Source organism: Ochotona curzoniae, unplaced genomic scaffold (assembly GCF_017591425.1).
Source record: "Ochotona curzoniae isolate NIBS_2020 unplaced genomic scaffold, NIBS_Ocur_1.0 contig_46, whole genome shotgun sequence".
Taxonomy (NCBI): Eukaryota; Metazoa; Chordata; class Mammalia; order Lagomorpha; family Ochotonidae; genus Ochotona; species Ochotona curzoniae.
This window is the reverse complement of record NW_024466340.1, coordinates 539,399-566,596: the sequence shown is the minus strand read 5'-3', so window position 1 is coordinate 566,596 and position 27,198 is coordinate 539,399.

Below are 27,198 nucleotides of genomic sequence, written 5' to 3'. Positions count from 1 at the left end.
ATGCCCTAAGTTACCCATTTGGGAACTGGCTAAGTCAGGATATAAATACTGGCTTTTTTTTTTAAGGTGATGAATGTAAATTATCTTCCCACTTGCTGTGCTTTGAATGTGTCCCTCCAGGTTAGAAATGTTGTAAACTTATGCTTCAAAGCCCTGGTTAGGAGGCAGGGTCAGTGGGTCAACTGGGCTCTGCTTTTGTGGTGGGATTAATGTTCTTAGCATGGACTAGGTTTGTGATTGTGTGAATGGGATGTTGTAAAAGTGAGTCTGGTCCCCTCTTAATCGATTGTTCTTGTGCTCTGCTGCACTTCTGCCATGGGACGGTGCAGCAAGCAGGTGCTTGGCAGATGCCACCTGTTTGATCTTGGACTCTCCTTCCAGAACCAGAAGAACTTAATCTCTCTCTGCTGGGGCGTTCACCTGTAGCAACTCAGAATGGACCAGAACAAGTTACTTGTTACTTGTTACTCAAGTGATGCTGACTAAATATTGCTGTTATTATCACAAAAGGATTTTTTTCTAAGTTTTTTTTGAATGCAATACCATGTATGATGAAATCAATACGTATTTATTGAGAAACTACCCTGTGTTAACCATTGAGCTGGATTCTGGGTGTGCACCCAGGAATACGTTAGACATGACATCACCTACTGTCCCAAAGCTTATATTCCATCCAAAGAAACAGATTTTGGTCTAATAATTTAGAAAATGATGAGTACTATGGGGGGTGGGATAAATGCTAAATTGGGGTGGCATTCGGGAACCTCGTGGTTTTTTGATTCTGTGCCCAGTAGGTGAGGCCAATCTGGCTCTCTCCCCTGGCTTCCGTCACTCTCCAAACATCCATATTAAGCAGGACAGTCATGAAAAATGGTGATTTGTCAGTACTAGGCCTTAGGGGCCTTTCCTGGGGTCTAAATCACACCGAGTAGCTGAAGAGCCAGCCTTGAGTTTAGTGTGGATTTTACAGGTCAGTGAGGCTGAACAGCAGGTCCCTGGCTGGTGATAAATGTGCTGAGATCTCTCGCCGCCTCTGCCAAGGCCACTGTCAGCTCAGTGTCTTCATTTCCCTAGGCTGGGGATAAGTTCCCAGGCTGGAGTCCCACCTTCTACCAGGGGTCTCCAGGAGAACTTTCTGGGGATACTGAGTATCTGTGTCTGTCCTGGGTAGCAGATCATCTGGGGAGGCAGATAAGACAGGAGGGGAGGGTGAGTTCCTAAAAGCAGGGACCATGAATTGCCCTCCTCTTGCCACGGTGCCAAGAATTGTGCCCAACACATTTGTTGGATGGCCGAGCTAGTGATAGAAATACACCTTGTACACAAAGCCGAGAGAAACATTTGTCTGCCCCTCCTTTTCTTGGGATTCTTTCTGGCATTACTCTTGTAGTATCAAATGGGTTCACTGGTGGATGAAGAACTGGAGGAAAGAAAAGCCAAATGCCTTTGTCCACGTAATAACTCATGTATTGTTTATGACAATATTGTGAGGTCTATATTATTATTGCTCTTTTAGAGACAAAGAAACGGTTGAAAGGGAGGGTAAGCAATTTGTCCAAGGTCACTCAACTTATACGCTGAAGATGCAGGACATGCACCCAATCAGGGTGAGGTTAGGCAGTGCTGCCAACCTCTCTTCTTTTTAAAGAGATTTACTTCTTTTTATTGGAAAGTCAGATATACACAAAGAAGGAGAGACAGAGAGGAAGATCTTCTGTCTGATGATTCATTCCCCAGGTACCCGCAACAGAAGAGCTGTGCTGATCCGAAGCCAGGAACCCAGAGCCTCTTCTGGGTCTCTCGCACGAGTGCAGGTTCCCAAGACTTTTGGCCATCCTGAACTGCTTTCCTAGGTCACAAGCAGGGAGCTGGATGGGAAAGTGGGGTTGCTGGGACTAGAACCGGCACCCACATGTGATCCTGGTGCACACACTGGGCCCGCCAGCCCCTAAGAAACTGCCCAGGCCCTCAACCCTCATGGTTCCTTGCTACCTAAACATCCTGTTGTGAAGTTAGAAGATGATCCTTCATCATTCTGCCCAGAGGCTCTCATTGAGTCTCCTCTGAGTCAGTCTCCTTCTCCTGTCCCTTTCATTTTGAAATTTCCTTTTGGGTCGTACCCAGCCCTCCCCTACAACTGTATGTCCATTGATTGCTTTATCTGCCTTTCACATGATGTTTAAAAGAAGGCCAACTATGAATAGGATTCAAGGTTTTGTGTGTGTGTGTGTGTTGTATTTTAATGGGATGTAAATAAATTCTTGGGAGGAAGAAGCATCACTCATTTTCACAAGTGGAAGCCTGTAAATCCCATCTCTGTCCCTGCTGGGTTCCCCATGAGATTTTAAATAAGTTATGTATCACACAGTAAGCAGCCTTCAAGCGGAGTTATTACTAATGTATGTATTGTTGGAAATAACAGCTAGGATCAATGGTAGATGTCTAGAACAGGGCTTTAAGCTGTGAAGGACACTCGCATTCCCTGTATCTAAACAGAAGAACCCTGTGACAGTTAGTGGTATACACAGAGTTAGGTTATGACTTTAGTCAAAGTCAGTTGTGACAATCCAGCTCCTGTTTGATGCCTCCCTTGCAGCTAGAAAGGACCAAGTCTGGTCAAGGGGAACTAACAGAAGTCTGCTGTGAGTGTTCCTAGGAAAAAGGGAAAAGGCGATTGCTATCATTTTCTCTTTCCCGTTTTCACTTGGAAAGTGGATGGGGCTCTGCAGAAATGGCCATCTTGAAATAGTGATGAGTCTGAGGAAGAATATGATGTGCTAAGTTGTGCTAAGAGTGGTCAGTGGCCCTCGGTCCCTGATGACAGAAGCCACCTGCTGCTGGGCATCCTGCTCAGAGTTGGCAACAAACCTTTGCCCTTTCTGTGTAAGTCACGACTAGTTCGGTTTCCTTTAATTTGCTGCCAGGTCAGCGTTGGCATGAGTATTTCTGTTGACAACCAATAAATGCTCATTTCAGAAAACTTTTAAAAAGTGTATTTTGATTTTGAGATTCAGAGAGAGGAAATCACCCATTTTGGGGTTCCTAAAACAGTCACATTGGGGCCAAGCAGAAATGATGGTCCCATACCTCAGTCCACCCACGTCTCCCACGTGGGTGACAGGGCTCCAAGCCCTCGTGCCATTTTGTGCTGCATCTTAGGATGTGTGTGTTAGCAAGAAGTTGGTTTGGAAGAGGTGGATGGGACTTGAGATGGAATGTAAGTAGGACAGGCAGTGACTTAACGACTGCATCACACGTCACCCCAGGAACATTTTTAGAAGATGGGAAAGTGAAAGCAAATACTATCAGTGGGTAATCCTGGATGATTTTCTTTTAACCCTTCCTATGATTAAAAAATATTCAGCTAATTTTTACTGAAAATTAACCCATGACAGTATTATGCTGAAAATTTTACATGCATTGTCTCATTTTACCTTCACAACAGCTTGTGAGGTATGTATCATTATAAAACAGAAAGATAAGCATTTTTATTCCTTCTACCTATTAAAGTTAACTGTTGTTATTGATTTGTTATTATGTTTCCAGGTTTTTTGCCTAAGCAATTACATTCACACGTAGGAGGTTTTGTATTTTGCATACTGATTAGATAACACTAGGCATATAGTCCTTCAACTGGCTTTTTGCCCTGAACTAATCTGGGAGCCTTTTTTTCTTTTTTTCTGTGTCTGTTCATTCTTGATGTCTGTGTAGTATGCAAAGGAACTAAAGCACCAGGGCTATTCAAAGGTGAAGGATACTGTTTCAGCATCAATGACCTCACTGTTCATGGAGGATGAACCTGCCTTGAGATGCTATGATTCTCTGGGTGGGCAGCTGTCTTTCTTTCCTCTCCTTGGTGTAGGATTGCTTGGTTCCTTGGTGGTGATTAACCAATCTGGGTGGGAAATCATGGTTAGATCAGCGATGCCGTCTCAATTGCCAATTTGATGTCCTGATGGAAAATCTTCTTCATAGGATGCCACACAACGTGGTGAATTTCCACGTACTTCCTGGGTCATTCCCTGGATGCTTGTGCTCAGAGCCCCAGATGCTGTGTTCCTGGGGACCAGGCGAGATAATGGTGGCCATCATGGAACAGCATCCATGGGCTGGTGGGCAGAAGAATGACCTCCCAAAGATATCTGCATCCTAATTCTCAGAATTCGTGACTGCACTAGCACATTGTATGGCAAAGGAGAATTAAGGCAACAGCTAGAATTAAGGTTGCTGATTAGCTGACTTAAAGAGATGAGCCTGGACTGCCCAGTTTAGTCCATTACATCCACTTGGGGTCCTTTACTATGGAAAGGGAAGGCAGACAAGGCTGTTACAGAGCAGGGCAGCGTGAGGATGACCTGGCCTGCCTTTGACGTCAGAGGGGCCAGAGAGTGTGGCTTTCAGCTGGGTGGTGCTGGCCGGCAGCCTCTACAAGTTGGACAAGACAAGTAAATGGATTTTTTCCTGTCCAGAAAGGAGTGTAGTTCTGTCAAGACCTCAATTTCAGCCCAGTAAGACCCATTTAGGTCCAGTGGCTTTCAGAACTGTAAGATAACTGAATTTATACTGTGGAGCCCTACGTTTGAGGTTGGTTGGTACAGCAGCAACAGGAACCTAACCTAACCCAGGTAAAGAACATGGATGGGGGCAGTCCAAGCAACAATATGCATTTTACATCAAGGAAGGAGGATTTTTCAGTTTTCAGGGTGTACTAGAACATGGGGAAAGCACAACTGAATAGAAACACGACTTTCAGTGAGTTTATGTCTGTGAGTCTTGGTTTCCTCGTCAGCAATGCAGGGCAGTTGGTTACACCCGGCTCCGTGCTGTGTGACCTTGGCTGTGTACTGGCTTTGTTCAGTGGCCTTTTGTCTGTAGCAGTGATTGGACTCCCTCGAAGACCGGCTACAAATAGATCCTAGGGGTGGACCCCAAATCTAACCAGGAAAGACCCCCCCCCCAAAGATATTCCAGTGCCCTGCTGGGTCACTGTGCCAGCCCCCTGAAGGAACTTGTACAAATCCTGGTACCTAGGCCGTATCTCAGACCAATGAAAGGAAAATTTCTGGCAGTCAGACTCAGGCATCAATATTTGCTGAAACTTCTAGGTTAGAAGTCTCTTAGGAAATGAAGTGTGGTAATGTGTAATCAGGGTTGACAATTTCTGGTGTAGACACAGTGAATAAAAAGCACTTGTCATAGAAGAGTTTACGCATGATTATTTTATTGCTTTTTTTTTTTCTTTGTTTCTTTGAGGAGCAATGTAGCGATTTGGTTGGTCCTGTGAGCTCTGGAATCAGCCCGCCCTGGCTGCGATTACTGAGTTACTGATACTCTGGTTACAAGGCCTGAACAAATACTTCTCTCTGACCCTTAGCTCTATGGTCTACAAAGAGGGAAGAAAATACATGCCTGGCAATGGCTGCACAAGCAAAGCAAACGACCTCTGTAACACTGTGTGTTGGAGCAGGCTCACAGTGGGCTCTGAGAGCGTTATTGGCAGGAATCACTGTGGTTAACAATGGACCACAGAGTTGGATGGCACCCTGGTTTCCCTTCTTCAACCAAGTCGGTTGACTTCTGGGTTAAAAGGAAATTGCTTAGACCAATTAAATTCAGCAGAGTTTGAGGAAAACAAAAACAATTCTCGAATTGGACAGCTCTCAGTATTCCCAACAGGATGACCTGACTACGTTTTTAGAAAAGCACAAATGAGCCATAGACAACTTAACTGGCTACAGCCTAGTTAATCATCCAGTTGGCTACCACTTTACTAGTTAATTCTTTACAGCATAGGCAGTTAGCTGGCCACAGTACATTGCAACCAGGAATGGTGATGAAGCTGGATATTGGCTTAGTCAGCTGAGCACAGTGAGGAAGGATGCTCAATCCAAACCCATGTCCGAGATAGGATTTAACATTCCCCAAGCGGCAGTTTTCTCGTCTGTGGTATGGGCTCCCTTTGCCTTAGAAGCTTCTTGGGAAATGAAGGGTGGCAATGTGTGTAAAACTCACGATGGCTACATCGATGGATGAATGATGACCCTGGAGAGACTCACACACCTCCAGTGGCTTCTCTATCAAATAGGTCACAGTTTAAAGCTGGCTCAAGAGTCTGGCTACATCTTACCAAAAAGAAATAATCATTTGTTCTGAATCGTATGTATGTACATTTTAAAATGAGTCTCCGTTTCTCTTAGAGGCTTGCATAGAAATACCTGGATTCTAATTTCCTTTGAAATATGAGGAGATCAGGTAATAGTTGTTCCCAAATCTACAGGGTGTGTCTTGGGAAACTCAGAAGTAGCATTAAATGACATCAGCTCTCAGTCACACTCAATGTCCCTTTTTATAAGAGGAAAAAATTCATAACACCGTCTTTACCCTCTAGAAATGAATTTCACAGATAATATAATCTATACACACACAAAACTTAAAAAAAAAATCAATATAACGTCCTAACAGTGTTGTAATGAAGAATAAAGTGAAAGCAGTCTACAATAAAATAGCAGATATTTCAATATGCAAATGATTGTATATGACTGTACCATAAAACATAATGATATAACCAGATAATTGCTTCTGTATATAATTGCTGTGACTGCGGCAACTGTGGAAGCAGATTTGTACAGATGTGCCGTGTCACCTACAACAAAGCTCCATGCACAGTGTTGCCACCCATGACCTCGTTTTCAGAAACAGTTGCAGAACTTTGGCCAAAGTTCTTAGTGAAGAAAAACCTTTACTCAATTTACCCAGGAGTCCCATTCCTTTAAAATTTAATATCTATTTAAACTATGGAAATCAAATCTTTCTTTTAGTTTATGTGTTCAAATAGTGTTGGGTTCAGATGATTACAAAAATGTTATTTTTCATGGTTAGAAATGTTTGGTAGGATCCGCCTGTGGATTGCACAAGCCCCCTGCCTCAGAACAATCTAAACATCCCCCACGGTTTCTCAGATCCGCCCCCAAAAAGGGGCAGTCCCAATGGTCATTGCGAATTTTTGTTTCAGGGAGCGAAACATAGCGGTATTAGGGGGCTCTGTGGTTTCGATGGAACTTCATTGTGGGGTTTTTTTAACCAGTCTTTTTTTTTTTTAAGCCCTTATCCATACAAAGTTGGCTGTTTTTGTGGTTTTGGCTTGTTTTCAATTTGGCATTTGTCTGGGTGAGACGTTCTTTTGTTAGGTAGTCAGTTGAGGGAGTTCAAATTCATTATCTCAAGGAAGTAAATCCATTGAAATATGAGATCTGGCAAAAACAACAATAAGTGATTCCATATTTATTGAATAATCATGGTAGCATTAGCAGTTCTCATTAAACACCTACTCTTTGCCAAGAACTGTGCCAAATGCTTTCTAAGTAAGTTTCTTAAAGTTAAGACAGTTGCTTAGTTCAGGTGTATACCATAAGAATTAGTCATATGGATGCACACATTCATAATGTAGCTGTACAAGGAGTCCCATGTGGAGAAGCAAGGCAGAGAAGGGAAAAGACAAGCATTACATTTAAAAAAGAATTTGTTGGCAGTATACAATATGAACTATTAGTATTCGTATACCATGTGTAATGATCATATTGGGAAATTGACATTTCCATTGTCTTAGACATACATCATTCTTCTGTATTGGACACATTCAAAATCCATCCTGCTAATTATTTGGAAATACACAGTATGCCATAGTTACCCTATCGTGCCAAAGAAGAGCATTAGCAGTTATTTCTGCTATCACACGGCCCTCCTGTACCCATCCTCACTGCCCCTGGCGACACTGTTCTTCTCTCCCCTTCTATGAGATCAACTTTGTAGCTTCCATACAAACCTGAGGAGAGGCAGTAGCTGTCTTTCCGTGCCTGACTTATTTCCACTCCATACTGCACCTTCCACTTTCATACGTGTTGCTACACCTGACAGAATGCTATCATTTTTTTATGGCGGAATAGCACTTTATTGTGTATAAATATCACATGTCCTTTTCCCACTCAGATGTGGCTGGATCACTAGGTAGACTCTAGATCTTGACTGTTGTGAAGAATCCTGCAATAAACCTGTGAGCACAGGCGTCTCCTTAACATAATGATCTCATCTCCCTCGGACATACATCCAGTAGCAGGAATGCAGGGTTACATGAAAGTTTATTTCTAGGTTGTCGAGGCACCTCCATGTGATTTTCCACAATGGTTGTACTGGTCAGCCTCCCCACCAACAGTGTATCGAAAGGTCCCCTTTGCCTCCTGTTCCAGCATTGGTTACTCTTTCTTCTGGGTAACAGTGACTCTAACTGGGCTGGGGTGATATTCCATCTTGGGCATGATTTTCATTTCTCTGATGATTAATGATGTTGGACATTTTCAACATACTTCTTGGCCATTTGAGAAATGTCTGTGGAGGTCATTTTCAGCTCCCCCCCATACTTTACAATGGTGCAAAAATGAGACATATTCAATAGAAACCATGCTTAGAATTTTGAATTGGGTTCCATTCCCAGGTTAGCGAGACGCAGTACAAACACTCTCCCAGGATGCTGAGTGGAGGCAGCGGCCACAGCCTCCACCCCACCCACCTCCCTGAGCCCTAGAATCCTCAGAGTGAGCAACGGCTGCTTCATGGGGGCCCTGTCACTAAGCTAGGACGTTCCTCTCCAGCCTCACCCCATAGCCCGTGCCTCCTTGCACGCTCTGCTCCGGTCGCACGAGTCTCCCTCCAGGCTCTTCCGTGCGCCCTGTGAGCACAGATCTTTCAAGCATGATTACTTCTGCTTAAAGTGACTTTGCCCCCTTTCTTCAGGTGCCTGATGACTGTTCGTCCTACCCTCATCAGGGAACTCTCCACAGCCTCCTCCCTGGATGATTTCCTCCTGGGGTTGGCCCTCAGAATACCAGTACCATTTCCAGGCTCACGTGACAACCAAAATGAGACATCTGTCAGATTGGTAGGTGACTCTCCTCATTTGATCTGTCTAGTCCACGATTGTATTTCCCAGTACCTACTGCTGTGTGAAGTGCAACAGACATGTAACTGACCTTTTGGTGCCTGTCACACATGTATAGGTGAGCATATGGCAAAAGTGAATCATTAGAAGGGCAGTAGAAGGCTGCACCTTCCGCTCTTCCCCAAGACGTGAGGGCAGAATGACCAGATGCCCCATGCTAATTTGACACTGTGAATAGTAGAGGATCTGGCCCTGGAAAGTGAACAGTCTAGATTCTGATTTTTGTCTCGGCTGTTACTAGCCATGTGGTATTGTAAAAGTCATTTCATACCCACAGACTTCATTATCCTCATCCACAGGATGGGCTCATGATGCCTCTTTCATACTATCTTTGGGAGATGTCTGTGTGGAGCGTCAATCCGCATCTCACACTTAAAAACAAGTCTAGGAAGATGGTAGCATTAACAAGATCATCCCATTTTGCACATGATGGAATGGAGGCCCAAGACAGATGGAGACAGAATTTTAGGCGATCTGGCTCCTCGGCATGTCCACTTAATTGCCGTGCTAAGTGTTCAGGTGGCGTCAGCATGTCTTGGCTTCTTCGGTTCTGGGAAACACTTAGCACAATTCCCAGCACACAGAAGCACTCGCTAAGTGGGGCATAACCTTCTTACTGCCTCTGTGGCCAAGACAAGGGGTCAGCGAGGACTTGCCTGGCACTGATGCATGGTCTGGCTCAACCAGGGAGAACCTCAGCCTTTGGGACGCCTGGCATTTCTGGAGGCTGCTCGTTCCCATACAGAAAGACGTTTGGATAAAGCATCTTCGTCGCTGGCACGAAAGGAGCCCTGTTTGTACCAGGTGATTGGAGGTCAGATTCTGACTTTCTAGTCATCTGCCCTAGTGACCCGAAGTGGGGATATTTAACCCTTTGGGGCTTGTAGCCACACCTGCATTCATAGTTCAGTAGTAGGCATGAGGGGAATGCAAAAGGACTGGGAGACACTGTCCCTGCCTTCCCACGAGAGTACAGCCAAAACAAGCTGGGATTAGGATCCCAGCAAACCCGGTTGGAGTTCCACTTCTATTATTTGCCAGTTGAATGATTTCAGATGAGTTGCCTCAGTTTCCTCATCTGTAAAATGGAGTTAAGACGAATCCCTCTCCAAGGGCTTGTTCTGAGCTAATAAGTATAAAGTGTTCCATACAGACTGTTTGGAATTACTAAATAAATGATAACTGTTAAAGATGATGTTAGTCATATCGGCGATGATGCAGCAAATATGCCAAGCTAGGTCTCCAGTTTCGGACACCAGGTTCATACGGTATAATTGCAACATTTCAGACAGATCCAGGTTCCAAGACGAGCTCCACCATGTTTTCCCAGCCCCTCAGCCCCTCTAAGTGTATAGGGCTCACTGCATATAAAATGGCCATGACACTTTCTGCCTCAAATTTAAAGAGTTCTCTCCCATCCAGATGGTGATATGAGTAGAGGGGCTGATGCCCAACTGATCCCTGTTCTGGTCTAAATTGGGCTGGTCTCCGCCAGAGCTCCCCCTGAGGCAACGTTAACAGTGTTGGGATACAGAACCTGGGGACAGGATCCTTGCTGGATCAGCGCTTTCCCTGCAGGCCTGGGTCAGCTGCTGTGGGAACTCGGCCCCTTTCCCTCCTTGGTTGGCCTATGCTGTTCTCTTGTCGCCTCGCCTTGTAGTCAGCAGTGCACAGCTCTTGCTAGAAACTGAGCAGATATGCCTACCTGATTTTGAACTTCCCACACCACAGAATCATGAGTTAAAGAAACCTCGTTCTCGTACAAGTTTACACCCTGTGTAAGGCATTGTGCTGTAGCACTCAGTGCTCGTTCAGTGCTGCTCTTCTTCCTCGTGGAATCCACCCTGGGTCGAAAGGACTGTTGTCAAGAGCTGGACTCCGAAGTCTCACGGTTTTCCTTTGTCCAAGAGAAATCCCCTTGTGATTTCTGGGGAGCGGGTGGGGAAGCTGTTTCAGGAAGCCTGCAGGGGAGCAAAGGCATCCAGGCTCTCTGTGGTCCTAAAGCTGTGAGCCAGAAAAAGGCTGCAGTGAAGGTAAAGATTTAAGTTCTCCCTCCCCCATCCTCTCAGGAGCCCTTCAGACTTGAAGCCACCATCCTCCACAGATGCTCTCTGTTCTTCTGTGATGTTCTGACAGAAGAGACTGTTCTCCTGGCTCCTGGACCTATGTGTCCTCGGTGTGGACAGTCAACAGGGTCTAAGGGCTCCTTCGGATGGCCCCAGCCTCTTGGGAGGGAGCATTTGATTGGTCCAGTTTGAGTGGAGTATTCTTCACTGTGCAGGCACCATTGACCTGTGTGATGTGTGGAGGTGGTGGAGCTGGCATCTGGATAGTATAGGTATGGTTGCCAATGGTTTCATTGGGATGTGGAGCCAGGCGTGTTCCTAAAGGAGGAGGATATAGTCCAGGCAAGTTGCTTAACACAGCATGGCTAGGATTGATCGCGCACTTCTCCTGAGCCAGGCACGATGTGGATTACTATTCAATACTCCTAGTCATCTTCTGAATAGTGTTTTGCCTTTATTTGCAAGTCTCAGTGGGTAAACTGAGGCTTAGAGCGATAATGCCATGGGCCCAAATCCGCACACGTGGAGGGGACGGAGCCGTCCCACAGCCTCACTTCTTGTGTTGTTTCCCCAGGGAGCTGCTTGCAGACCAGTGTGTTCTTGCTCTTTGAATCTGGGAGGGGCAAGAGGCTCCATGGTTTGGTGGAACTCCAATTGCTTGATGATGATTGTTACAAAGTTAGGGGACCTGAGTTTTGATCATTCAGCATTAGCTATGCTGGTCATACCTCATATTCCAGAACTGTGTTGAGAAATGCAATTTGTAGCATCCCAGGTGGAAAATTTCTGATTCTCTCTGACTGTGGATGCCAAGGAGAATTGGTCTCTATCCTGGTGGAAACATAAACATCAATTCTGAGAACAAAGGGAGGAAAATGAGGTCCCGAGAATTGATAGAAAGCTGGCTGTTTGGCATCTTGAAATTAACCAGGACTCTTCCCTCTTGCTGCCTTTTGGGCTCTGTCCACAGGTTTCTGAGGCGCATTTTTCTAATTCTCTTGTCATTTCGTTTGACCTGGAAAACAGTATAGATTGCTAGATGTTTGGGATGTGGAATTTACATACAGAGAGAACTGACCTGGTGGGAGATGATGTGGCTTCTCACTCACCGACCACACAGTTTCATGGGCAGTTGATGGACATGTCCAGGACACCGAGCGGCACACAGCAGGTTGCCAGGAACCTCCCCAGCTCCCCTTGCTCGCTCCAGGCCTTTGCTGCGTGTCTTTCCCCAGTTTAGACAATGCTGTTCGGGAGATTATTTGTTGCCACTGCGGCCAGCAGAGGGCACAACGAATGCAACAGTATCGTGAAATGCTGCACTAAGTAGTAGATTGATATTTCTCCAGGTATTCAGCAATTAGATATTGAAAATCCATTGTATTCTGGGCTATATGGTCATAGTTTTGTTAGGTGGTTAAGAAGGCTATGAAGTAAAAGCTGTCTTTTCATAAGCGCTCAGCGTGTACCAAGCATTGTGCTCAACTCTTTTTATCTAGTATGTCCATCTGCTCTATGGTCCTAGGCGTTGGACAAGAGAGGGACCAGAGGCTTGTACAGAGAGATGAGGGAATCACGTTTTTGAATGGCAAAATTGGAAGGGTGTGGGTCAACATAGGCCTGTAGGACTCCAACCTACACGTGTTTCACTTTTGTGGACAAGCAGTTTAGGCAGCAGAGTCGATGAGGCTGATGGGAAGGACTCTTCCTTGTCTCCATGCTTCAAGCTCCTCTTGGGGTTTGGGGTGAAGGATGGAGTAGGTGCCTCCTCCACGAGGTGATTTAACATGCTTCCGGACATCTTAGGCGTCCAGGTTTAACAGCGTAAATAAAACAGCTCCCCACTTCACCTCCCTCACCTTTTCTTTGCATACCCATTCATGACATTTGCACGTAAATTAGATATTCAAGAGCTTGAGTAATGCTTCACATGCGTCCGCATATTAGTTATTTATCTGTTTATTTACACCAACTTTATTCCCGCCCCCCCCCATACTGAAGGTGTCTTGAAAGGATGCATGAAAAAGAGCCGAATAAATTAAAATGAAGATAAATGGCACTGGATAGAAAATGATCCAGAAAAAAAAAATCAAAAGGATTCAGGAAAGAGATGAGATGAGCTCTGTGGAAAACAGGGCTGTGCTAACCCCTCAGCCTCCCGCAGCCGGGTACGGCAGGAGATGTCCCTGCAGGGAGGCGTGGAATTCTTAAGGCAAAAACACAAAAGACTCAGGAGGCACATCTATTGTTGATTTTTAAGATCAGAAAAATGATTTTTTTTTCCCCCTCCGGGGACCTTGAGGAAGACATTGTGTGACTTAGGAACACTAGCTCAGACGATGGTTTTAATCGTTAGCCTAGATTTCATTTGTTGTTTTATTTGATTATCTCCAGGAAAGTGCAATTCTGCAGAATAAGTGTGCTCTGAAAGAGGACATGGTAAGATGCAAGTGATCTCTTCCGTGATGTCATAGATTACCTTTGAGATTACATTATTAGAGACAAAGAGAGGATCTTGTGCAATGACAAAGATTACACAAGTAGTAAAGCTCCGGGTTAAGTTTACAAAGTGGATTTAATCTTGCGTGGCACCCCCAATCAAGTAGTAGTGACTTATTCCAGTCAGTATGATAAGAAGCATTTGAGGCAGAGACTGGTGTGAAAGTGTTCTGGAATGGATTAGTGATGTCTGCTCTGGGCAAGTAGAATGAGTCATGCTTCTAACATGTCATCCCAGGATTGGATAGTTGTGGCTGACACTAGCTTTGAGGAAGGTCATAGGTCGTGTTGTTCAGTGCAGCCCCTGGCTTTGTGAAAGTGTAGTGCCTCATTGAGTTCGTGCACCTGGGCGTCTCTCATGTTGGTGTCGATTCCAAGCGATCCAAATGTGGTGTTCCGTAAAGTGCCAGAAGGGAGTCGATTAATTCATTCTGGTGGCTTCCTCTCATCTTGCCTTTAGCTATCTGAGGACTCAAGAAAGCCCCACCCCAACCATCCTCCTGTCCCACCACCAAAATGCGATCCCCATCGACTGCCCTGCTGGACGGGACAAGGTGACTTTACTCTCTAGTTCCTGTCCAGGTGTACAGTGGCTCAGCAGGTAGCGGGGGCAGCAGCCCAGGGCGGTCCCAAGCTGCTTGTTCAACTAGGTGCCAATAGGAGTGGCCCCTTTTGTATGCTCCAGCCCAACTTTGCCTCCTCTTAAGCTGATATCCTCCCAATTTGACCCTCGGGACTATTTTTTTTTAAGTGGACTTAGGATGTCCAAGGGAGAGGTTTGATCGAAGGTTCTGAGAACTCAGTGAATCCAGCTGTTCTAAGGCGGGCTGGTGAGGAGCGAGCAGATGGAGTTGTGTTAGAATGATCTCAAGAGGGAAAGAACACGAACATTCTGCAACTGCAAGGATGACAAAAAAAAAATACCACCACTAGGGCTGTTTTCAGATGCTGAGCCACCTTGCCGTCCCCCAGTTACGCTGCTGTGTTGGTGAGATTTGGCTAACGGACTTTTCCAGCAACTGGGAGAGCCTATTTCACCACCAGAACCATGCAACAGGCATCTTTGCTCCGTTTAGCTTGAGTGAGTTCTTGGCAACTAGAAAGACCTGAATGAACACCGGATGAAAAGGCTTTCCTGAATCCCCAGGGATTCAGTATGCTTCAACCAGCAAGCATGTTTTTTGAAGTCCTAGTATGATGGGTCCTCTTTTAGGACTTGGGAATAATGAGTACTTGAGTCTTTTATTTGTATCAGGCACTTTAACAAGCTTGTCTGAACTCATCCTCACAGCACAACTCTCTAAGTAAGTGTATTCCTATTTACAGAGGAGGAAGCATTTTGGTAACAGACTCAGGCTCTCACACCAGAGGTGACCGTAAATTGGGATTCCTTCAGAAGCAGCACCCAAGACATGAGTTTGAGTGTCAGAAGGGGAAAAAGAGGGGAAGTCTGCTTCCCTGTGGGCACCCGGAGCTTAATCCCATTGAGGGAAATTGTAAGATCCATATATTACACACCTCAGCAATACCCTGTCTGAGAGGTGAGGCAATAGGGGACTTATCTATGCACTTCCTCCCGATGTTGGTTAGTGCTGTGTCTGCTTGGGCAGCGGATGAGGGCCTGTGTTATTTGTTGGTGCTTCTGCTTGGCCACACAAGTACCAACCAACTCCATCATCAGGTAAAGAACTGCAGGTGTTGAATGTTGGAAGTAGCAGAGGTGAGTGGGCAGTGGGTGGGGAGGGGGAGGAGGAAGGGGCTGCAGATAGGGCCTGGGAGTAGCTGCCACAGGTGGAGCTAGAATTTAAACGCAGGTGGTCCGGCAGCAGCCACTCTGCCTCGTGGACTAGGCCCTGCACTTTTTTTTTCCAAGCTGCTCTCATGGGCAGGGCAGTGAGGAACCCAACTTCCTTCTTAGAAATGGTATGTTTCGACCTGGTGGACTAGGAGGGCTTACTGGGAAGAAAGAGCTGGATTCTGCTAGGGTTGGGGCTCTAGAAAGCTCGTCGGAGACGGTAATCACGAGGCTGGGTCTCAAAAGGTGAATGGGGTATGGGTGGAGATGAGAAAGGCGTAGAGGAAAAGATTCCAGTGTCAGCAGAGGTGTGTGAAGGAGTGTGGTAGCGTCCGGGGAGCAGCGACGGAGTTAGGGAGGACAGAGAAGTGAGAGGGAAGGACAGGTTGGCACCAGGGGAATGGGAACAGTAGCAGCAGGGGCAGTGGGTGGATTAACTGATGTTTACTTTGTATCAAGATTCCTAACAGGAGGGTACCTCAAAAAGCTCATGGGAAAAATGAAATTGAACCCAGCCACTTTTTCATAAGGTACCCTCCCCCTGACCTTTCAGAAGACGCCTTGACTAGAATGTTTCTTACGCCTCTCAGCCATCCCCAGCTGCAGGTTATCCTTTAATCCGCAATGTTCTTCAGGTGAGGAAGTTGAAGGCCTGCAGGAGGTCATGTGACTCCTGACGTTGCGCAGCCAGTAAGCATTGCTGCCTTGATGGGCACCCAGGTAGGCTGGCTCCTGAGCTCCAGTTCTCACTCCTAACTGGCGTGGTGCTCTCTTGAAGGGCCTTGTCTTCATGGGAAGGATCTGACTGGAATTTGCAGCCCAGAAGATGAATCCAAGCAGCGTTTTAGAGATGCGGGTCCCAGGACATCGCCACCGAGGGACTGGTCTGCGAGGATAGGTGAGCTTACAGTTCATAGACATTTGCAACTCAGGGTGGGAAGGGGCATGTGAGCTTTGCAACTAGACTGGCTTTTTTTAAAAAAAAGTGTTGTCTTTCAAAGCTGTTGGCTGGTCAGGTGCCCTTCTCGAGCGGTTTATCATGTTCTAGGTCATTTGCGAATGCTGCCATCATACTCTGGGACAGTCTGCACCACCTTAACTGTTCTGGGCCAGGCAAGTAGAGACAGCCCTTGGCCCTGGAGCCCCTGGAGCCCCTGGAGCCCCTGAGAATTCACAGGGAGTTCACCCAGCCCACTCTTTGGCCATCCCTCACCCCTGCAGTCCAGCTCCTTGCCTCCTTCTCCCCAGCTGTAACACCTTATGTAGCCCTGCTTGGCAAACCTCCTCTCTTCTGGAGCTGTTAAGTCACAAAGCGCTGTCTCTTTGCCACCCAAGTGTCTCTATTGTATGTCACCCGCCCCTCCCCAAAAAAAAACCTGATTGTCATGTGCTGCCACCTGCTCTTGAATCTGTGGCTGCGCAACCACTGAACCACTGGGAAAAAGTTGTCACCCATGCTGACCCCACCAGTCTCAAGTTTCTTTATTATTTCCAATTCACCCATAAATCAGGGCCAGTAATCCATGCAAATGGAACCTCTGGCCCTTGTCGAACCCTTTCCCCTCTCACTTCCGGCATTAGTGAACAGGGTAAAGAAAGGTTTGGGGTTTGATGGGGGGTATGAAAATTTCCCAGTGATCTGGAAAACCCAGATAAAATAGGGCATCTGTTCATCCACTAGGAAGTCCCAGGTCAAATCCTGCCCTTAAATCACCAGCAGAAGAGGTTTTGGGGGTGCTGTGAGGGACCAGCAGAAGAGGTTTTGGGGGTGGTGTGAGGGAGATGGAGCGGTGTAGATCTTGGGAGGCTCGGGGACACGCTTGGATGAACAAACGAGCTGCATGTGTACCTTGCGTTTTGGCACCTGCACAAATGTTTCCTCTTGGCCTTCAAATTCGAGAACACAACCAGGCAAGCCTGTTCAACTCCAGCGAGGTTTATACTACAGGGCAGGAAACACAATACCTCGAAATGACTGGAGGTGAGAGAAGGGCCCCCAGTCGCGGCCTGGAGCCCCTTCCTGCCTGCCAGCCAGCTCACTGTGCCCTTCTCTTCCCCTGCGCAAGCTGTAGAGGTGGAGCCTCAGGAGACCATCGGAGTGAGAAATACCAGGCTGTTTTCCACGCGTGGGGGGACATCAACGCGTCCGGAATCAGCTGTTCTGTAACCTGTGTGTCCGGAATTTTCTATTTAAATTATGTTCCTCAAAATTTAATAAATGAGATTTGATAGAAGGCACTCAGCCGGCACTGATGAAATCTGTCATGGAAAATATTACGATTTCATTGTTTCTTTACATCCTCCTTGGAACCTGCTGCTAATTTCTGTGCTTCCTCCTTTTTTCCGTTTCCAGGTCTTTGTTGTTGTTGTTATTTTTTAAATCTTGACTTTAGAGTCCTGCAAAGCTTCCGGAGATTCAGTCTGTCTCTCCTTTCTCTTGTTCACTCCCTCACTCCTACTCGTTACCCATAGCAGGGAAGGGCTGCATGCCTTGGTCCAGCTCTTACCAGGAGTAAGATTTCAGATGAGAAATTTCTGTGTCCAATTTGCCTTGTGCTGCAGCAGCACTTCCTCCCCAGGGAAAGATGTTGGCCCTTTCAGCTTGAGTGAACACCAGTGGCTGATGTGGTGGGAACAGAGGAACAGCTGCGATGTTCTCAGCCCCCGAGGATCACCTGTGCCACGCAGACCCCGTGCTAATAGCTTGACAGGATGCCTGTTTCTCAGGACCACCACGTGAGACAGGTTATCTTATCACCAGGCACTGGGCCTCAGAGAGGCTTAGTAACTTGCTCAAAGCACCGTGGGCTGGACATAGGCTCTGAGCTCATAGCTGCCTGGAGTTAAGGTCTGTAACCTTCGTCCCTTTTGCCGTGCTGCTTTCTGCTGTCTCATTTTGCAATTCAGGGAAGATGAGGCCCAGGAGAGTGAGGTGTATAAGTCATGGTTAAGAGTCTGGGTTCTAAAAGTCAGAATCATTGGCCATCTCCCTTTTGGAAGATTGCTTATCCTATTTGAGCCTCAGTTTCTGCATTTATGAAACAGCTATACCACGGTTAGTATGCACTTGTCAAGGAGTGAGTACTCAGTACCCATTCATTGAAAAAGAAATGACTGGCTCCAGGTGAATCAGCATTGCATGCAGTTGCAAGTAACTGAAGATTGACATCTTTGTCAGAAATCTTATTTGACCTGTGTCACGAGAGAGCTTGCTGTCAGCGGTTCAGAATTTCATATATGCGTCATCCTTAGTAACCCTTGATCGCTCTGTCCTCCTCCTGTAACGTTCTCCAGTCTCAGGGTGCGGCTTCCTCCTGGTGGCAGGGTGGCTGCCGCTAGCGCAGCTAACCCCCTTTCCTCTTGAAGCTTCGTCTCTGCATTCTGGAAGATGTTCTCTCTGGAGACTTGAGTGTCCTCATTAGCCACCAGAGCCTCTGACAAGTTGCAGACTTGGCTTTTTTTCTGCTGAGGAGAAAGGCGAGAGAAAGAACCAGAAAAGGCTGAAAGGGGTGTCTTTCCACAGGCTAAATGTATGTTTGAGTTCAAGATGAGCCCAGCTCCTGCTACGACCAAAGATTTCACTTCTTGCCTTTGATGTGACTCGGTGGCACACGCGGGGAGGTGACAGATGACCCATTGTCACTGTGACTCCTGCTACAGCTAGATTCAGATTTCTGATGTCCAGCCCAGTTCCCACATTGACAAATGATCTTGTCATTTAGGGTTTTATGTTTATAAAAATGGAAAGCCTGAGGTTCCAAACCCTTGACTGCATCTTCAAAGAGATAGGCCAGAGGATATGACCAGCCTCAAGCAAAAGCACTCTTAACTCCACCCTCATTTTCTCTTTTCTAGACCCAGGGTCCTTTGGTGACCTCTTAATGCCTTGGGCCATCTCCCACCCCCACCTACCCCCTACTCTGATCTCTCCCATCCCAGTGACCAGATCAAGGTCATTAGTTCTCATACTGTGTGGAGGGGACACTCTTGTCACAGGTGACCCCCAGTCTCACGTCCCTGCAGGCATCAGTGCCACTGAATGAGTCAACAGATGAGCCTAGTTAATGAGGGAACTTTGGAAATGTGGATGATGTACACTCTGAATAAGCACCCCTTTCAGAAGGATGACTCTGCTTGGAACAGGGCAGAGGAGGAGAGAAGGGAGGTGGGCTCTAGCTTAGTGACAGGGGGGAGGATATTGGAAACTTTCTAAGGCCTCTTTGTTAATTTTCGATGGTTGAGAGGTTGGGATAGGATTTGTGGGGCCTGTACCCAACCAGGGCATGTGAATGAAAAACTAAAGTCTTAGGGACAGAGCTGAACTACAGCAATTGCTTTGAATGGTATCCAAGGCTGTGTGCCAGGAAGCTGGGAGACACTCATGGAGATGACCAGACTTAGTGCCTGGATGGTCGTGAGGGTTGAGGTGCAAGCTAATGAGATTGTGTATCACAGGATAATAGTACAAGTTTCCTTAAAATGGATCCCTTCGAGGTGGAGAAGGTCCTTCTTCAATTTTCTTGCTCTGTCTTCTGATTGGATGTGACTTCCCACATTAGGGAGGGCTTTCTGCCTTATGAAGCCTTCTGTATTGGAGTGTTAGCCACACCAGGAAACATCCTTGTCGGACACATATCTGGGTACTCCATGGCCCAGGCAAGTTGACAGATAAAATTCACCACCACAGTGTTCCACAACTGATAATCAGTAGTGTTACTATTTCTGCTATTTAGATGATACTTCCATTTCCTTATCCCTTCCATCAGGAGGATAAAAATTCTGCTCTTGTCTACTTCTCAGGGATATAATGAGGCAGTGAGATAATGCTATCTGTTATATAATGTTACGATAATGAGAATATTTATGAAGCTGCTTCATGTCTTGTAAAGGTATATATGACTTTGAATGTACTTGGGAATTGAAGGCATAGAATTGGCTCAAATGGCCTCTGGAAATTTCTGTGGTCATTGAGGGTTGTCGATTATAAGCTAAGCATGGCCCACATGTTTAGGGAATAGTCAAGAGAATAAGAACTTCTATCATTAGGAAGTTCACAGTCTCATTAAGAGAGCAAAATCTTGAAGACTCTGCATGTGTTAGGGTTCCTGGCTGAGCGTAAGCGAAGTCTGGGTGTGTGAATAGATGACCCACAAGTCTGTGTCCTCATTTTGGGTATGCTGGAAGATCAAATTACCCAACTTCCTTTATAATGAAGCAGGAAGCGTGTGCTTGGGTGTTAGCCAATGAAACATCTCTTTGAAAGTGCCAACTGCTCTTCCTCTCTCTGCCTCTGCAGTGACTCTGGAAGTCATGGATTGAAGATGACAACGCCACAGGCTGATCCCTTGGCCACGCCGGGGAAGAGAGGCGCCAGGAAAGCCCCCTGCTCTGATTGTGTGGTCAGTGAGAAACAAAACTTGACTGTGTGAGGCCACTGAGATTTGGGCTTGGTTTGTCTTGGTAGCCACCAATGGCTTCTTACATCACATGGGATCTATGATGCCAGAAAATTCTCTTGCTTGTGGATATTTTCATCTACCATTGTTTTCCTGGAGCTTTCAATGGAGGGAGAATAGCCACCAGCCTGAATGCCTGGTGTCCAGACACAAGTGGTATGCGCTAGAGGTGGTGCAGTAAGAGGAGATTGCAAAGTGGCCAATGGATTTGTCCAAACCAATGTATTGATGGGTGGGGAAAGATCTTGATGAGCACAGGGAAGCTGGTCCAGGAGGATGGAGGAACAGAGAAGGTTCTGGAAAGATTGTGTGGCTCTTGCTTTGGCCATCCTGGACTTAGCATTGGTAGGAACACTGTGACTCCAAACTGTGGTGCCGTAGGGCCCTTGCAAGGGGCAGGATGATGGTAAGTTATGCACAGCCGTGGGGGTGGAAGGAACTCTTGAGTTCCACAGCTGAAAAGCTGAGCTGTGGCAGGGATGTCATAAAAGCAATAACTTCCAGGACTGGCCAATACATCATTCCCTAGGGACTCCTTAGCTCCTAGGAATGAGACAGGAGCCTTGAAAGACATCAGGTCATGCCAGTGATGTGAGTAGGAAGGGGCCGTGGTGATGGAGAGCTAGGACCCTGCCCCTTCCCTGGGGCTGTATTTGTACGCACCAGCTGCAGAATGCTGCCAAGGCTCCAGATAGCATTCCCACCAGGCAGCACATCTAAAAATGCAAAGTGAACACAGAACAGCCTTGGCAGAGAACTTACCAGGGGGATTTATAGCAAAGGAAACATCAGGACACTGGGATACGTTCAGCCTGGTTGCCGGAGGACACCCCGAGATGGATGGTGGCTTTAAAACACTGCAACAAGGCCCAGCTGGTAGGAGCCTCAACTCTTCTTTCTTACTCCAAACCGTTTGTCTTCTCAGACCTGGCTGTCAACTCCCTTCCCCTGCCACCTCCCTGGAGGAACTCGCAGCCCTCCTTTGGCTTAGGCGGTCTGTGCACCAGTGTTGTGCCACTTACCATGTGAACACAAAGAGGGAAATGTAATTTAAAGAAAAAACAACATGTGGCTGTTTACTGATTTATTCATGGTCCATAATGCTGGTAATAGGCCATCTATAAGTCTGTTCTTAAGAATTTATAGGCCAAATATTCCACAACCATATTAAAGATACCACGCATAAACGCCTGTAAGCCTCAGTCTATTAAGTTAGGCTGTGGGTGAGTGTCATCCTCTATAGGAAAAGAGATCCAGCTCCCCCCCCCCCCCACCCAGTTCTGATGGCCTTAGATGCTCAAAGTGCACAGTAAGTGAGCAGATTGTATGACGTTGCTGGAGGCAGAGGAGCCTTGTGCATAGTAATCAGCTGTTGGCTTCCTGGATGTATGTGCCTGCCTTTCCGGCAAGGCCTGAGCTTGGGGTTAACACCGGAAGAGGGCGTTGATGGGGTGCAGTGTCAAGTCTCCGCTGGAGGCGGGGGGCAGAGGCTGTGAATTAAGCAAAGCATCAGGGCCCGTTTCTTGGTTCTTTATTTATTAATGCTTAGAAGAATTCTGAATATAAAAATGAAAAAAGTGTTCCTTGTGGCATATTTGACAGATACGAGTCAATGTGTAAAAATAGAGCCTTTATGACGCATTGTTCAGTCACTGCCGCCTACAGGCAGGTGGGAGGGTTGCTGCCCCAGCCAGGTGCCCGGGCGAGAACTGCTTCAGGGCTGGGACCTCAGGAGAAGGAAACCTCCCAGGGCCTGCCCAGACTGGCTGAGTCAGAGCAAGTGGGACTCTGGCATCTGTATGGTCACAAACCGCGGGGTCGGTCATCTGAGTGAGCCGCTCTGAGGCTCCGGAACTCGGAACCTCAGTACCAGTCCCAAATCCCAATTCTCAAACAAGTGAAACCAAACTCGCTTAGGGTGTTAAGTCTCTCGCTCTGTGCTTCCGACTCTCTGCAGCTATGGGCTCAGCCTTTTTACATTCAGAACCTGGGTGACGTCGGGCGGCGTTTGTCCTTCTGCACTTGGGTTAACAGTGTGATCGCCATCTATCGGTATTGTTGTCACCGGCAGATAGGAGCGGTAAGCCCAGGCAAGCTGTTACCGCACGGAAGGGTGGTGATCAGTAATGCTTTATGCCATTCAAAAGAGCTCCAAGAGAGGATTTTGATTGCTCTCCTCACAAAGAAATGATAAATGTTTGAGGTAATGGATTATCTGCATCTCCTTGGTTGATAATGACATGATGTATTAATGTACCGAACCATCAGACCACGTCCCTGAAGATGTGTAATTATTATCCATCAAGTTAAAGCAATCAGGGTGAACACCAGAACACACAATGGCTTGGGACGGCCTTATTCACAGATGCCACAAGTCTATCAGGGGATGAAGGAACTTGCGATTGTAGCCATGCACCTGTACAACTCAACATCACTCAGTCTTAATCCATGCTACAACATGGGTAAACCTTGAAACTACGATGCAAAATGAAAGAAGACAGATAAAACATACTGTACGATTCAATTTATAGGAAATACTCAGACGAATCCCCAGAGAGAAAGCAGATTAGTGGTTGCTGGGGGCTAGCAGGCGGGAAGGGTGAGACATGGATGATGCAGATGGGAAGTGAATAAAAGGGATGACACACTTGATTGTGAATGTGCCACATGCCACTACATTATGTGCTTTCAAAGGATGGATTTTTTATAGTTGCACAAATTTTATCTCAGTAAAATTAGAAACTTAAAAACACTAATTTAAACATTGCTTGAGGAATGAAAAACCAGAGTTTCAGCAGATTGTTTCTGATTTATCTCTGGGACAGAGCCCACGTTTCTGAGCCGTAGAACAAATCCTTAGAGGCTGCCTGTCCAAGGCCAGGCTTGGGCATCTTTTTCTGGACCAGGATTAAAGCCGCAAAGTTCCTGAGGGGCAGAAAGGGCTTGATGCAGATGAAGGCCATTGTAGAAAACCCTAGGCTCCCCTTGTGATCCCCGTGCCTGTCACACCATCTCTGTTCCCTGTGCCCCATGGGTACCTTAACTTCCAGCTGATGCCTTTGGAGGAGGGGACCCTGGGGAGGTGTTGGGGTTGGGATGAAGCCATGCGGGTGGGCCCTCCTTGACAAGATGAGCATCCTTTTGAGAAGAGGAACTGACCAGAACCCTCACCTCAGCGTACACACCCACACACCAGGAAAGAGCCTAAGAATGGAATCTTGGATGTTAGGCTTAGGCGTCTGTACAGGTATGATTCTAGCTGTCCAGTTGGTGGCATCTTGTTACAGCAGCCTGAGCTAAGATAGCTCCCTGGGGCCCCGAGTCCAGCTGCTGGGCCTGTGCCCTGCGTGGCTCCTGCCTGCAGTCCTCCAGCTGTCCTGACCTCGCCATCCTCCCAGCTCCTGCTCCTGCCTCAGGAGAATGCCTGAGCAGAGTCCCCTCCCCAGGGCCTGAGCCTGCCTGCCCGCCCACAGTGTCCACTGGGGGCAGCGAATCAGCCTCTGACTACACCTGAAACGGCTGTGTTGGGCGTTTTAGATCACATCTTTTATTCAAGCAAACTTCGTGAGACACTGAATAAAAGTGCTAGAGACTTGGAGATGAATGAATGACAGATCCCAGCCTGTAGTCTTTCTGTCTGTTCGCTGACCAGCACCTGTTCTCTTTCACAGTCTGTTGCCTTTACTGGGGTAACCTCTCCCCTTGAGGGACAGCGTGATGGGCTGGATTTGAGGCTGTGTTCACCCTGACCAGGGGTTGGACCTGTGTTCTTAGCAAGGCTGGTTGGCCACTTGCTCCTTGGAATTTGATGCCCAGCAGAGGGGTAAGGCATCAGGATGAGAGGTTCTGTCTGAGTTCCTGCAGGCGGTCTTTCCCAAGTTCGTGCTTCCCAGCAACCTTGTGGCATTCCTAGTTTGTTCAGTGTCCATATGTGATTCCAGCATGCAAGGCGAGGATTTAGCCACCAGGCTACTGTGCTGGACCTATGAAATTTCTTTTATTAAAGAGATAATTGAAAATGATTTAGACAAACTGGAAAAGAAAGGAGTATTCCTCCCTCCTTGAAAACACATTGTTGTTTTTTTAGATGTATTAGATTATATATTTTAGATTCATGTGTGTGTATATATATGTATGTATTTGAGAGATTTTCCATTGGCTGGTTTACTCTCCAAGTGGCTTCAACGGTTGGGGCTGAGTCTGGGCCAGGTCAAAGCACCGAGTCTGGAGCTGCTTCTCGGTGCAGAAGCTCAAGCACTCAGGCTGTCTTCCGTTGCTTTCCTAGGCTGCTAGCATGGAGCTAGATCAAAACTGAAATTTAAGCAACCAGAGCTTGAACTCTCAGCATTATTGCAGTGGCAGCTTTACCTATTATGTCACAGAGTCTATGACAAAATTCTTTTAATATTTTTTTCCCCTCTGTTGGTTCACTCCCCCAGTGACCACCACACCCTGGCCAGAATGAAGACCCTGGCATTCCAGCTGGGTTGCCCGTGTGAGTAGCCAGGCCTCCTGTGCCGCTTTCCCGGGAGCATTAGCAGGGAACGGGATGAATGATGGAGCTGCCGGCATTCAATATGGCACTTCAACATCGGATGCCAGCATCACAGTGGCTTAACCTGCTGTGCCACCAGGCTGACTTTCAAAATATGCTATTTTTCAGTCAGCTTTAACTTCTTAAAAAAATTTTTAGAGGAATAGAGACAGAAAGAGACTACATACTGTAATTTATGGCTATTCACGATGCCAGGCAATACCAGCTGCCATGCCTACTCGTAGCTTTCCTTGCCGCCCGACCTCTACCCTGTGTCGGGTTTTGCTTCTTAGTTCTGCTGGTAGCCACAGGAGGATAGGTTTCACATACACGTACTTTGAATGGCCAATAAGTAAGGATCCAGTGGCCACTGAAAAACCTCTCTCCTCTTCAGTGCTGGTTCATATCAAGGAACTAGGGACACCCATGGGGATTGAAAAATACATCCGGTTCTTTCGGCAGTGTACAGTTTTAGGGAAGATAGAGACTAATGATGCCATTGTATCTATGATTATAAGTGGGGGTGTTGCCAGGATGAAAAGAGGACTACATCCAGGAGAATACGTGGTAAGGGACAAGCTAGATGGGGGCATTACACAGGCAATGACATTAGAGTTGTCAGAGATCAGGCCCGGGGTGATAGCCTAACGGCTAACGTCCTCTCCTTGCATGTACCAGGATCCCCATACGGGTGCCAGTTCATGTCCCAGCGGCCTCATTTCCCATCCAGCTCCTTGCTTGTGGTTTGGGGAAGCAGTCAAGGACAGTCCAAAGTCTTGAGATCCTGCACCTATGTGGGAGATCTAGAGGAGGCTCCTGGCTCCTGGCTTTGGATCGGCTCAGTTCTAGTCATTGCAGCAACTTGGGGAATGAGCCAATGGAAGGAAGATCTTCCTCTCTTTCCTTTCTGTATATCTAACTTTTCAAAAAATTAAATATCTTTTTAAGAGTTGTCAGGTCAGACTCACTGGGCGAGGACTAAGATTTGAAGACAGCAGCTTGAATGACAGACTAGTTGGTTCAGTAAGAGACTGAGGAGCCCGTGCCAGACCTTCTGGGCGGTGAACAAGATGCTGGTGTTGGAAGGAAGGCCTCAGTTCATTTAGGGCTTCAGGTCAGAAGCAGCATGAGCCTGTGATGAAGATGGGAGTAGAAGCAGAGTGAGTTCAGATTTGTTGCTTGTTCAGCCCCTAATCCTGAAATTCACGGGAGGGTCGTGTGCATAGAATGCCACCTCTGTGAAGGCCTCCAAGGCAGTCCCCCCTGTGCCAGATGGCAATGATGACGGAAGAGGGACTTTTCAGGCCAGTATCCTCCATGTGGGTTGGGTTTTCCCAGCCGTGGCTCATCGTGTGGTCTGAACTCGCTGAGCAAGCAAGCTCATGCCTTGTCCTGGGCCCTCATACCCAGTCCAGCAAGACGGCTCCGAGTGTCCAAGTGGATATGTCAGATACAACCTCAGTGAGTTAGGATTGTAGCCCCCAAGGTCACAGAGCGGAGCCAAATACCCACTGGGGTCTCCTGAGGACAAAGCCGGGCGCTTGCTTTTTCTTAAAGCAGACCGGAATAACCCGTTCCTTTTATTCGCCAACTCTCTTAAGATAAAGCACACAACTGCAGAGAAAGCTTAGCGTTGCAAAACCGAGCGTCCCGGAACGAAACAGCAGAGAACACATTTCAAAAGAACATAACAAGGTTTTTAAAAAATGTGTCTCTTCTCATTGTTTTTCTTTTTTTCCTCATTATGAAAGCAATTCGTGTTCACTGTGGAAATTTGGAAAATACACAAAAGGAGAAGGAAGAAAATAAAAAATCACCCTAATCTTACTACACAAAGAAAATTGCTGTTACCATTT